Source organism: Pinus tabuliformis, chromosome 9 (assembly GCF_031772625.1).
Source record: "Pinus tabuliformis cultivar Carrire ecotype Pingquan chromosome 9, CPIR1, whole genome shotgun sequence".
NCBI classification, from domain to species: Eukaryota; Viridiplantae; Streptophyta; class Pinopsida; order Pinales; family Pinaceae; genus Pinus; species Pinus tabuliformis.
The window spans coordinates 833,272,065-833,286,872 of NC_142307.1; the positions used below are offsets into that span (position 1 = coordinate 833,272,065).

The window sequence follows — 14,808 nt, forward strand, 5'->3', positions numbered from 1 at the left end:
TCCTCTTTCTCTTGCATCAGAAGAAAAATCTATAGTGCATGATATCAAAGTCACTAATGTTGAATTGGATATTCCTCTTACAGCTTTTCTCAAGGCACTTTATCCCACTTACTCAAATTATCTTGAGTCATTGCAAGCAAATGGAAACCTCAAAGATATTACCTTTGACTCCCTTGTGAAAAAATTTGCTGAAAGAGAGAAAGATTTTGGCAAGAAGACAACTCCTGAGTCTTCTGAAGAGGTTGTGTGCCTTGCTCATAGAGAAAAGAATCTTGCTCAAGATTCTTCCAGAGGAAGAGGTGGTTGAAGAGGAAGAGGAAGAAATTTCAGAGGCAGGGGGGGCAGACACTCTGAAGGAGAAAAGTCAGATTTACACTACATACGCTGCAAAAGAGATGGATCACATGATGCATCCACATGCAATTTACCTTGGGACAGAATTGAGCAGGAAAGAAACCAACCCAAAGGTAAAACTAATGACAAAGAGAAAGGTAAAGCACCTGAATCCACTCACTATGTTGTGGCACACTGTAATATTGGAGTAAATGAAGGCTTATTTAATGCTTCACTTGCTTCTTGGAAAAATGATTGGTTGCTTGATTTAGGAGCAACTTGCCACATGACTTTTAGAAGAGATTTTTTTGAAGAATTTACTGACAATGTTGATGGAGTAGTATACTTTGCAGACAAATCAAAACTCAAGCCATCAAGGCTTGGCACAATCAGGCTTAAATTGCCTGGTCTTCCAAAATTTCTTTTGCATCATGTTCTCTATCTCCCACGGCTGAGGAGAAACTTGTTGTACTTGGTCCACATCTGCCAACAAGGACACTCCATTCATATGTTTGATGGCAAGCTTGAGGTGAGAAAAGCATCAGACCACTCACTTGTCATGACGGGGATAGAAGAAGAAAGGCTTCTCAAGTTGCAGGGTACCTATGCTTGTGCACAAAATCTCTCATACAATTCTCATTATGAAGAAGGTACATTTCCATCAAGTTTATTATGGCATGCTAGATTTGGACACTTGAACTATGATAGCCTTCGATTGTTGAAGAAAAAAGGTGTTACTGGTTTGCCTACAATTCCTAGGAAACTTAAGCAATGTGATGCTTGCATTCTAGGAAAGCATAGCAAACAGTCTTTTCATGATTCACATTCCAGAGCACATAGAAAATTTGAACTCATTCATTCAGATTTGTGTGGTCCAATGCCTGTTCCTTCTATAAATGGAAATAAATATATGATGACATTTATTGATGAGTACACTAGAATGTGTTGGGTTTATTTATTGAAGAACAAATTTGATGCTTTTCAAACATTCAAGAACTTTCATACATGGATTGAAAATGATGCACAATCTCATATTGGCTTTATTCGCACTGATAATGGAAAATAATACACTTCAAATGAATTTGAAAACTATCTTCGCCAACATGGGATCAAACATCAAACAATTGTGCCTTATAATCCCAACAGAATGGAGTAGCTGAAAGAATGAATAGGACAATCTTAAATATGGTGCGCTCCATGATGTTTTTCAAAAATGTAAAATTAATGTTTTGGGCTGATGCAGTTCTATGTGTTTTATATGTAAAGAATATATGTTCATCTAATGCTATTAGAAACAAGACTCCTTATGAAATGTGGTATGGGCACATTCCTTCATAAAGCATCTCAGGGTCTTTGGTTCCACATGTTATGCCTTGATACCAAAGGTAAATAGAAACAAACTTGGTGCAAGAAGTCATAAGTGTATCTTCATGGGGTATTCAAACACCTCCAAAACATACCGTCTGTATGATGAAGTCAATAAAAAGTTTGTTGTATCTAGATGTAATCTTTCTTGAATCATCCAAAACTGACAATGTTGTTGAGCGGCAACTTGATCGCTTGGATAGATTCACAAATGCAAAATCATTTCAAGAATTTGATAATCAGATTCCACATCTTGAAGGGTAATTCCTATACTAGATCAACTTGTGTAATCTTCATCTAAAGCATTCTCTCCCCCGCATGAAACTCCAATGACGAATGATACTTTGAGTGATGTGATTGACAGAATCGGAGACTCAATCTTGATTCAGTCCCAACTCAATCAACGGAGCAGCCTGGACCATCTGAGAAAGGTCCCCCAAAGTGGCTGACAAAGACACTTGAAAGTGTTCATCCTGATGAGGTTGGAAAGATAGGAACTATAAATTCAAACTGGAAAAATGGAGGTGATGTAGATGACTCTGATTCACTTGTTGATATGGATGTTTCTTATGATTGTGAATTGAATTTGTCTACAGATTTTGAACCAACTTCCTTCAAAGAAGCTACTTCTCATGATGAATGGAAAGAAGCAATGCAAAAGGAGTATGATGCCTTAATAAAGAATGCACTTGGAAGCTGGTTGATCCTCCATTGGGAACCAAACCAATTGGCTGCAAGTGGGTCTACAAGAACAAGTATAAAGCTGATGGCTCACTTGACAAGCACAAATCCAAGCTTGAGGCAAAAGGTTTTGCACAGAAGGAAGGGGTCGATTATGAGGAGACTTTTTCCCCCACAGCAAAATGGGCTACCATCCGGACTTTGCCCTAGTAGCTCAGAACAATTGGAAAGTCCATCAAATGGATGTAAAAACTGCTTTCTTGAATGGAGATCTAAAAGAGAATGTTTTTATGTCCCAACCGAAGGATTTGCTATAAAAGGACATGAACATAAAGTATGCAAACTTGTGAAATCCTTGTATGGCCTCAAACAAGCACCGCGAGCCTGGTATGAAAAACTAACTGAGCATCTTCTGAAACTCAATTTCAAACATTATGATCTTGATGATGCAACTTTGTTTGTCAAGAAGGTTGGAAAAACAGTTGTATATCTTGTCGTATATGTAGATGATCTTTTGATGACAGGGAACAATGAAAGCTACATTGCATCCATAAAGAAGGAATTGAGGAAAGGTTTTGAAATAACTAATTTGGGCTATGTTCATTACTATCTTGGTATTGAAGTAACTCAACATCCAAAGTCCATATTCCTTTCTCAAAAGAAGTACATTGGAGATATGTTGAATAGATTTGGCATGACTGAATGTAATCCTCTGACGACTCCAATGGAAAAAAACTTAAAGCTCACATCCATTGAGGGAAAAGAATTTGAGGATGCAACAAAGTATAGACAACTTGTAGGAAGTCTCAACTACCTAACTACTACCAGACCAGACATTTAGTTTGCAGTTGGAATCCTCTCCAAGTTTATGAAAAAGCCTTGTGAGGGACATTGGTCTGTTGCAAAAAGAGTTCTAAAGTACTTGAAGGGAACTCAAGACTTTGGAATCAAGTATACACAGGTGGGCGACATCAGCTTGATTGGATACTCTGATTCACACTTCAATGGAGACAACGAAACTGGGGTATCTACTTTAGGTTATGCTATGAGTCTTGGATCAGGAGCTGTCTCCTGGAGATCACACAAACAATCAGTTCCAACAAATTCCACAACAGAGGCAGAATATGTGGCAGCAACTGAGGCAACAAAATAAATTGTGTGGCTCAGGAAAATTCTTGAAGATTTGCAGGTAAAACAAGTACAATCGACTCCACTCATGATTGACAATAACTCAGCAATAAAGTTGGCCAAGAACCCAAAGTTCCATGATCGAACGAAGCACATCAATACAAAATATCATTTGATTCGACATCATGTTGAGGCCAAAACAATCCATCTCCACCATTGTTCCACTAATGGACAGATTGCAGACATCTTCACCAAAGCGCTTGGAAGAGAAAAGCTTGAAAGATTCAAAATGATGCTTGGACTCACCAACATCCCTTCAGATTAAGGGGGGGAATGTTGACACCTAATCATAGGGATTGGGTGAACAACTGTAATTAGTGTAAATAAATAATAGTGTAAATGGAGAGTCATCAGGAGATGAACTGAATAGTCACTCCCTCTTGTATATAATAATGAACAACCTAAATGATTAACACAATTACATTTGAGGAGCTACCTCCTGGTCTGACAATTTCCACTCATAATATCTAAGTTTGTGGCTCTTGAACACTATGGGGTGGTGATACTACATCAAAACTACTCCTATTACAATCCCTGGAACGTTGCATTCCAACATGAATGACTAGGTGAAATCTAGTAGTGCAAGCACAAGGCACAAACTCATCACCTACTTCATCTTACAAAATGTCTCTTGTGATTTATAGGTCCAACTGAAAGCCCCCTTTTTGGTGAGGTCTGTAAGAGGTGTCATCAACTATGAGAACCCCTTAACAAACTTCCAATAGTATGTGCACAGGCCAAGGAAAATTTTCAATTCAGTTATATTTTTCAAGGTAGGTCATTCAATGATTTCCCAGATATTCTCTTGATGGACTAGAACTCCATCATTCCTCATAACATGCCCTAAGTAGAACATATTTTTCATGCCAAGCTCACACTTGGACTCCTTTTCATATAGTTCCTGCTCCTCCAAAATTCCGATTACCTCATCCAAGTGCACCAAATCGTTCTCCCAAGTCTTGTTGTAGGCAAGTATGTCATAAAAGAAAACCAACAAGTACTTCTAAAATTATTTATTGAACACATGATTCATGCATGACTGAAAAGTTGCACAGGCATTGGTTATCTTGATAAGCATAACCAAGAACTCATAGTTCCCATAGTGGCACCTGAAAGTTTTCTTCAGGATGTCCTACTCCCAAACTTGATGATCCAGGTGGTATTTGGTGGCCACCCACCTATTCTACTTGGACCCGCACCATTGTTTCTTTTAGTTTTTTCAGTGTCCTTAATTGTAACACAATTTACTATTTTTGGCATTTTTTTCGAGTCCTAAACTTTCAGAGCTGTTTTGAGGTGTTAATTTTTGGTATGTTCTATGCTAGATCAATTTATTTAAATTTTCGCAGTTAGCAATCACATCAGCATTAAGATAACTTGCAGATAGAACATAAATATAAATCACAGAAGACAAGCCAAGACAAGAGGACACATGATGTGGTGCTAGCTAGGGACAAACCCCACAATGTGTGGGGAAACCCTTGATCAATTCTTCTTTTATGTTCTTCAAAGTTCAGCAGAGAAAGAGAGAGAGAGAGATAGTACGTTTACAATAGAAGTCAAAACTTTGACTTATCTAGATCTAGCATAGATCATTTCGTATAACGATGAGATCAGTTGAAGACATTCTGCTTCAACTGATTCTCTAAGGTGACGGCTTCACCTATCGTAGTGCTGCATCTAGGTCCACTTGCTGCACCATTGCATATGACACCATGCTGCACCAATCATGATTATCATGATGCTGCCCATGTATCTCATGATGTTGTCCATGTTCTACATAATCATGAACATGCTGACACAATTCTACTGAAGATTGTTACAGTCATACAATTGACTGCTATATCAACATTGCTACCCCTGACTGCATTATATATGTCCAAATCACACATCAATACAATGTCCTTACCTCTATGCCACCGAAGTTTATATACATCACTACTATTCATTATATTAGGGTTAACAATGTAAACTTTGAAACGGGAACTGATACTGTTACCCGTTTCGTAGAGGTAGCAAAAAAATGACCCGATTTTCAAAAGTGGTGATGCAGAATACACATGTTTTTTTAGAACATGGTTTTTGGAACTTTAATTTTTTTCATGTGCATTAAGTTTTAGAATGGTAGTGATTTTCATGCTGATTTTAAAAAGTGAGTATTCTGCATCACACCCTTTTTTTAAAAGACCTATTTTTTGACTTTAAATTTTCTAGTGTGTGAAATGTAAAAAATTATTTTCTAAATTTGATAGTTTTTGAAGTGGTCATTTTATTCATATTTTCTTGTTCTCTATCTTAATTTTTTTTTTTTTTTAGTGGGGTTTTTATTGTTTTGCGTTTTTAAATTAGAAAGTCGATAGTTTGAATTTTAGATAATCTACATATTTATACATCCTTAATTAATTTTTCAATCCACATGAAATAATTGTTTCTAAAAAACAATATTTTTTAACAATGGACATAAAAATAACCATTTTTAACATAAATATAACAAAAAAACTAAACTTTTTGATAATTTTTTGCTAGAATTAACATGTCAAAATCACAATTTTTATACAAAAATATTAACTAAAAATGGTCAAATAATAGTTTTTTTTATGAATTTCATGTCAAAAAAATAACAATAACTTTTTTTTTCAAAAAATAATAATTAACTTAAAAATCAATGCGAAAATCACAGTTGTGCTCTCTCTTTCTTTCACATACCAGACTCTTGATGGAAATTTCACCTCTTTTGAACTTTTCCAATCTGAGATTAGCTTCTTATCACTTAAAGCACTTGAAATATTTGTAGGCATGAGCTCAGGTGGAGTTTGTTCACCAATGTTTTTTGAAGATACACCTTTAAGACTCTTTGGTCCAGAAAGATTCACAGAAATTTTCCTTGATGCCATTTTCCTAAAAAAAAACACATAAATTAGTAAATAAAAAAACATATTAACTTAAATTAACAACAAAAATATACCATAAATTTTTTATTTGTATAATCAGAATTGCCCAGCCACCTCTAACGGGTAGGCGGGTCGATGGGCGAGCGGGAGGTCAGGTGAGGGATAATGAGGCTAAGTGCACAATTAGGCAAGTATGGGCGAGCCCCTACCCATGCGCCCCCCACAACCCCCTGACGACTACATTGAAGCCCCGGCCCCATTAACTTATTCCTCTCATGAGAGATCTCTTGTCTGGATTCACTACACATTAATAATTAAAGTAACACGCCTGATCCAATCTCCGAAAATGATGATGATGACAAATCCCTCGATATGATTACCAAGTTATTGTACTTCGTGCATCCATCAAATCTGTGTTTTCTCTTTGTTTCGCTCGCCAACTCTGTATTTCTTCGTGGTCCATCCTTTGCATGCCACGCTAGATGTTTGTTTTCAGCTGAATTTTCTGTTTGAACGAAACTTCCTAAGCTTCCCCCCTCCCCGGCCCCCCTCCCCGGCCCCCCTCCCCTTCCCTCACCCTACCCCCTACCGTCCCCCCACACTCCCGCGCCCCATCCCCCCTCGCCCCCGGCCGCCGCCCCCGCCCCTCCCCATCCCCCCAAACCCCCCCCCCCAATCCCCCCCCCCCCCCTAATCCCCCCAAACCCCCTACACCCCACAACCCCTCCCCGCGGCCGCCCCTCGCCACTGCGCCCACCCCCCCACCCCCCGCCCAACTATACCCTTCCCCAGCCCCCACCCACCCCTACCCCCGTGCCCTACCCCTACTCCCTCCCCCCCCCCAACCCCCCCCCTTATTCCCCCCATCCCCTCACCCCCCCCCCCTTACACCCTACCCTTACCCCCCTCCCCCCCCGCCCACCCCCTCCCCCCCCTCCCCCCCCCCCACCCCCTACCCCCCCCCCCCCCCGCCCACCCCCTACCCCCCACCTTACCCCCCCCCCCCCCCCCCCCAACCCCCTACCCGCCCCCCCCCCCCCTCCTTACTCCCCCCCCCAACCCCCTACCCTTAACCGCCCCCTCACCCCCGGCCACCCCCTACCCCCCCTCCCCACCTTACCCCCTACCCGCACACCCCCCCTTACCCCCTACACCCCCCCATCCCCTACCCCCTACCACCCCCCCCCCCCCATCACATAATGTTTAAATAAAAATTGTTTTGGTGTTAGTTTAAGGAAATTAAATAAAATCACATAATTCTATTTTATAGTTAGTGAATTGGACATACTTTTTAAAAGATATGTAGTTAAAACTATATTTTATTATTATAATTATTATTACTATTGCAATTATGCCAAAATGGATATGTTACCAGGAGATATAGGGATTAACCCTTCATCTTTATTACTAAAGAAATTCAACATTCACAAACTACTCATACTCCCATAATTGAGGGTATGTTTCCATTAAGATTTTTGCAAAACAAAACAAATACGGTGTTTATATGCATTATATTAAGTATTCGCACTTCCTTTTTTGGGAAAGTCTAAGTGCTCCAAAGTGGATATGTTACTGAGAGATGTAGGAATTAACCCTTCCATTTGATTACTAGACAAATTCAACAATCACAAGCTACCTATACATCATATACTTATAGTGTCTCTCCATTAATATGTTTTCTAGACAAGTCAAAATTGGTGTTATGCATGCATCATATATGAAGAATACCCACTTCCTTTTGTATCATACTTTATTCCTGATGAAATAGCTTAATATTTGAACCATACCTAAACACATTGATTGTATATCCAAGAATTTTATCAAGATTAAAGGTCATGTTTCCATTGCAATTATTGTTGGACAAATCTAACATATTCAACTCAGTGAGATTTGTAACAAATTGAGGATTAACGCCATGAAGAAAATTATAAGCAACACCTAAAACTCTTAAGTCATGAAAATGCAAGATATCAAAGAATCTCACAAATCAATATATTTTTTTAATCCAAAATTATAATGGACCAAAGATGTACAAGTCCAAGAGATGTTATTAGATTGGAAAAGTGATCATTCAAAGAAGTGCAACTACCAAAACATTTAGGAATTGGTCTCTTTATGTTTTTGTGTGATAGATCTAAAACTTGAAGTGAAAAAAATAAGTGCATCTACCAATACCCTTAGGAATCAATCCCTTTAGGTTATTTTGTGATAGATCCAAAAACTCAGGTGAAATAAAATCATTGATTCTATTAGGGATGCTCATAGTTAATTTGTTCATATAAAAAAATAATGCCTCCAACAAATGGTGATTTCCTATCAATGTTCCCAATTAAATTATCTGAAGACAAAGTTAATCTCTCTAATAAATGGAGTTTTACAGTCAATGCTACATTACTCCTAGTTAAAGTGTTTGAAGATAAAGATAATACTCCCAAAGAATGAAGTTTTCCAATGCCTTTCCAAATAGTTCCTTTAAACCCATTGAGATAGTAGAAAATGTTGGAGAGAATGCATATAGACTCAGTGTACTCCCATACATGCACATTTACTTAGTACTGAATGTAGAGAATATGAAACACGAGGGTTTTTGGCCCCTTTGTCAAGAAGGGGGATGTGGCCTGGACTGAGGATATTTAGATAGCCCAAGTCTTTTGGAATAGTCACTCTTGACGGGTTTAAAGGGTTTGTTGGCATTTGGATGTCTTCCTCTTGTAAAGAAAGGAACCATGGAATCCTAAAGTTTCCTATTGTTATATGTACATGAATCCTAAGTTATGTTCTATGTTAAGTATGCCTAGACTACCAGTTAAATAATTAGTAAAATATGATACAAAGAAGAGACACATGTAAATGGTGCTAATAATAAAGGATGAATGATGTTCTCTTCATAAAATGTTGAATGTTCAAGATGCAAACTAAATACTATGGCTAAATTATAAATGCAATTATAATCTAGAATATGAATTATTCTTAATGAGATATATTAAAAACTACAATAATGAAAGCCTTCGATCTTTTAAACAAACACAGAATAATCTAGAGTTGTTTTTAGATTTCACATCAAGAATTACTATCTAGTTGTTATTTCTTGGTGAGGTAAATTAAAAAGACCGCAGTAATAATTTCTATAGTTGAATTATCTTTCAATTATTCATTTATGAAACAATTCAATAAACATATAACCAAATGAAATAATAAATTAAAAACTCCTACAACAATAACGAAATGAAATAATAAATTAAAAACTCCAACACAAGTATTAATTCAATTTGTGTAAAAATAACTTTCTCAATAATCTGAATCAGTGGAAACAATTTACAGGAACCTAAATCAAACCAAATCAGAACACTTACACAAAATTATTTTAGATCAAATAATTCCACAATCATTGTATAATATAATTCAGCATTTGTTTCCCCTCTATTCAGCCTTTCGGTATGTGTGCTACCCTATTCTACAGATATTGATACCCCTTATTACATTTATGGCCCTTTTTATAATAATACAAAATTAATCCAACCAAACCCCAGTTCAACGGTTTTTCTTCAAAAAGAAAACTCAATCTTCTTCAAATATTTGTTGGTCCCCATTAAGCAATGTTCATTTGGTCCTCTTCCAATTTCTAAAGGTCAAAATAGTGCTCCAAATCTCCAGATCGATCTCATCCAACAGACTTACGATCTTCAACAACGAACACTGTCAGGAAGACAAATCGCAAGTTATAACAGATATAGCTGCAAAATAAATCACATAACTCATACACAATTTAAGATTTTGTAGTTGCTCTAAATTTACACTAAATCAAAAGCAAATATAGGTAAAGATTGAATTCTTATGGCAATAGCTTCAAAAATTCCTATCATATGAATTGGACTTTTCCAATCTAACTGAAATAGAACTCAGTGTGACTTCAGGTTTGATAAACGATTATTTTGCATGCCAGCTTTCCGCAGAGCGTGAATCTTTCAATTGCCAGGAAATAACAACTGAATCCGAAGATTAATCTTGTGATTACGACGAAATTGTAGTGATATTCAGAGTTATTATTTCGGTGATCTTGGTGTAACAATCACTAGTAACATAGTTAGTTTTCCTGCGATTTGGTGTTGCCATTGTTGGTATGTTAAAATCTAGTCGATCTTTCCTCCGTGATTTCAGCTTGGGGTGACACAATTGTAGTTGAATGTTTAATCAAACCTCGGATGACAGGGACCTTTTGCAAGAATTGGTTGTGTTTAAGAATGGGTTGTATTTAAAATTAGTATTTAAAAGTATGATAAATTTTATTGTTTAAATATCTACAATGCAATATCAAATTAGAGATATAATGTCTGTTTTATTCAGTATACAAATAAAGAATTTTGAATTCATTCAGTGATATAATTTGTTCATAATGTCATGTTTTTTTAGTTTTATAGTTGAAAAAATTTCAATTTCTTTTGTATCTAGCATGTTGTGGTTGAAAACATGTTAAATTTATACTTAGGAAAGAAAAATGATATTCTACCAGAAACATTAATGTGTTTTTTCCTTAAAATTTAACTTTGTTTGAGACATAAAAAATTGGTTTTATTAGCATTTTTTAAAAAGTTTGAAAATTGACCCTAAAAAAAAAATCATTATTCCAGTATCAACACTTTCGTTTTGAAGCTATATTTTGCACGAAAATTTCGTAGTAAATTTCGTAGTCACTGCCATTTTTAAAACACGTTCAAAATTGACACCTAAAAAAAAAAAACATCGTTCCAGTATACACACTTTTCGTTTTTAGCACTGTTTTTGATGTTTTTTTGGGGTTTTTTGGCCAGAGTTCTCGTTTTGAGTTTATAGTTCCCGTTTCAAAGTTTACATTGTTGTTGCGTATGATTCACAATGAACATCATATTTGTACCTCCATGAACAGTGTATATGATCCATAATGATCAGCGTGTATGCTCAGCATGTATCTGCCCAGCGTGTATTCATATATGCGTATATTATATGCATTATGGACAGTGTATAGAATCTAGCATTATGTAACACATCATAGCATTCATATTACAGTGGCTACCTCCATATTACTGTGACTACCTTCATATCTGCGGTTACCCTTCATATTACTTGAAGGAGTCTCCATAAACAACGTTCCATTGACTGCGTTGAAGGAGTCTCTACTAACAACGTGGATTAAGGCCCCCGTGCCTGCGTATAGGACTTCTGGACATCTATGTGGATCATCCTCATTGCCTGCAAGGATGTGCCTCATATGCCTGCGTGGATATGGCCTTTATTACAGCATAATTCAGTAGGGCTTCTTTTCAACTGTGGCTTCACCATATATGACTGCGTATTTTATATAACTGCGGGTTCTATGACTGGGTTCCTAACTGCGGCTCTTGAATGCGATCATCGTGTCAAGATATCACATGAACAACGTGCATATCTGGCTGTAGCTTCAAGCTTTGACTGTGGTTACAGCATGCCAAGATATCACATGAAACCATGACTGCGTGTGCAATCAGCTACCTTTTATGACTGCATTCCTTGACTGTGTGGATTAGGGCCTGCATAGAAGGGTTTCTTGCACAGCGTATTAGAGTCTTCTTAGGGCCTTTCCTTTGGTTGCATATGAGGCCTCCTTTACTGCGGCCAGATCTCTGCGGCTAGGGTAACGTAAAGCAGCTAGGGCATCACTTTCTTTAGTATCGCTCCTTCTCCAAAAAAAACCCAAGATGTGGAGAGGAGATCACCTCAAGAATGTGTGTCAAAAATGACTTCAAGTCCTCTATATTTATACTAAAAAATATATGATGAATAGTCATGAAGTTTGGGCTTCTTGAGCCTACGTAAGAGCTGGTCGGCTAGATAATAAAACCATAATATAAATAAATTCATATCTCCAAAAATACATATCGGAATCGGATGATCTTTGAATCAATCCTACACCTCTCGACAAGAGGGATCCAATAAAAATATCAACTACCATAAATAAGCTGACCCACATGGAGTTTGGCCCTAGTTTCCAATTTAACACTCCCTCTCAACTAGGGAGAACTCCATCCACTAATCCATATGCCCAACTGTACTATCTCTGCCATCAGTGCCCTGCACTACTCTGCTTAACTTTGCTAGCTCTGCTCAGCTCTACTAGCTCTGCTAAGCTCTGCTCTGGTCAGCTTTGCTGGTTCTGCTCAACTCTGTTGGCTCTGCTCATCTTTACTGGCTCTGCTAGACTATGATGAAGAAGAATTGATTGAGAATGTCTCATGCCATTCTCCACTGACCCGAAGTCAGTCTCAGAGTGCGTACCACTGGTCCCGGACCAGTCTCAACTGACCCAAAGTCAGCTTCATATTAGGTACCACTCTTACCACTAGTCCCAGACTAGTATCGCAGTCTCAGAGAGTGTACCACTGGTCCCAGACCAGTCTCAACCGACCCGAAGTTAGCGTCATAGTATGTATCACTCTCACTGGTCCCAGACCAGTACTTCACTGACACAAAGTCAGTATTAGAGTATGTACCACTGGTCCCAAACCAGTCTCAACCAACCCGAAGTCAGTGTCATAGGGGGTACAACTCCTACCACTGGTTCTAGACCAGTACAGTAGTCTCAGAGATTGTGCCACTGGTCCCAGACTAGTCTCAACCGACCCGAAGTCAGTGTCATAGTATGTACCACTCTCACTGGTCCCAGACCAATACTGCACTAACACAAAGTCAGTCTCAGAGTATGTACCACTGGTCCCAGACCAGTCTCATTGATCCCAGATCAGTGGAGGTCATCCTAGTGTAGGGAGTACGGTAGGTACAACGATGCGTCCATCGGTACTACTATGGTCCCTAACTTCATTTCCCTGCTCATTAATCAGATGAGAGGTACTTCCCATGAGTCCCAGACTGCATGGGTAGGATGCCTCGACAGGAGAACTAATCAATCCTGTCCTCACAGGAGAACACATCAATCCTACTACAATCGCCATGGAGAACACATCAATCCAGGCCTCACAGGAGAACACATCAATCCTACTACAATCGCCATGGAGAACACATCAATCCTGCTACAATCGCCATGGAGAACACATCAATCCAGGCCTCACAGGAGAACTAATCATCCTACTACACAGGAGAGCGAATCATCCTATTCCACAAGAAAGCGAATCATCTTGTCTCACAAGAGAGTGAATCATCTTGTCCCACAAGAAAGCGAATCATCTTGTTCCAGTGCACACCACTAGGGGAGGGTGAGTCACCCTGTGGTCATATGTTGCTCTAGTAAGAACCGCAAGCCCCCCAGAGCTCCCAAAGCTCAATGTATGCAACATGCAGGACCCTTTTACAAAGGTCTCTTAACGTCTCCAAGTCGTTCAGGAAAATCACAAATTTGATCTTTCCTAGGGCTCTGACCTATACATCATCTCAGTGCGATGGAGCCTCCTTGCTCATTGATTTACCATATCCCAGATAAGGCAGTATTTGATGTCTTTTTGCTAGAGCAATTGTCGAATACAGGATTCCTCAATAATCGAATCCCACGTCTGGTTGTCACAGAGAAAAACAGCTCACTTAAGAGCTTCTGCAACCATGCAGCTTCATACTCGTAGCCATATATTCGGTCTTGGCAGTGCTTATAGTGACCGATTTCTGCTTCCTGCATCGAAGCAAAATCCAAAGAGAACCAACACTGAAAAGTGCTCTAGTGATCCTCCACACTGCCTGCCCATTTAGCATTTGAATAATAATGAAATTTCATCTTTCCGGCAGTGTATCTCAATCCATGAGAGATTGTGCCCTGAAGATATCTCAGAAGATTCTTGGAACCAACCCAGTGAAGCTCAACCAAATATGAGCTCACCATGCTAACTGCAAAACATATGTCCGGACGGAGGTTCACCAAGAACATCAATGCGAATGAGTTTATGAAACTCAGAGGCATTCCCAAATCTGATCTGACATCACTACCATATAACTTACGATCCTCGAGGTAGTCACAAGCTTGTAGTTTATCATTCCACATCCGGAATCCAACTCCCTCTGTCTTCTACAAATGAGAGGGTCTGCACCTGTTAGACATAGGTGCCGGTATGAGAGGTCTATCATCCTCAACCTTCGGGTAGAGGTTTGGATCGGTTTCACTCTTAGTGAATCTTAGCTTCATTTGACAGCTATCAATCCTCTCATATTACGCCTGGGGTGCTTTGCTTCAAGCCATAGAGGGCTTTCTTCCACCAGCATACATGAGATTCCTGATCATCAATCTCAAACCCCTTGGGTTGTTCCAAACTTGTGAACCTGCTACATGATGGGGAATGGTCCCCTTGTAAGATTTTCATTCGGTACATCTCAGACATGTACCTTCATGCTCTTTTTG

At 38.7% G+C, this 14,808-nt stretch overlaps 1 pseudogene; it reads left to right on the forward strand.

The window, feature by feature from the left end:
- Positions 1 to 14,808, forward strand: part of LOC149151366 (uncharacterized) — a 55,191-nt pseudogene that overhangs the window by 8,320 nt on the left and 32,063 nt on the right.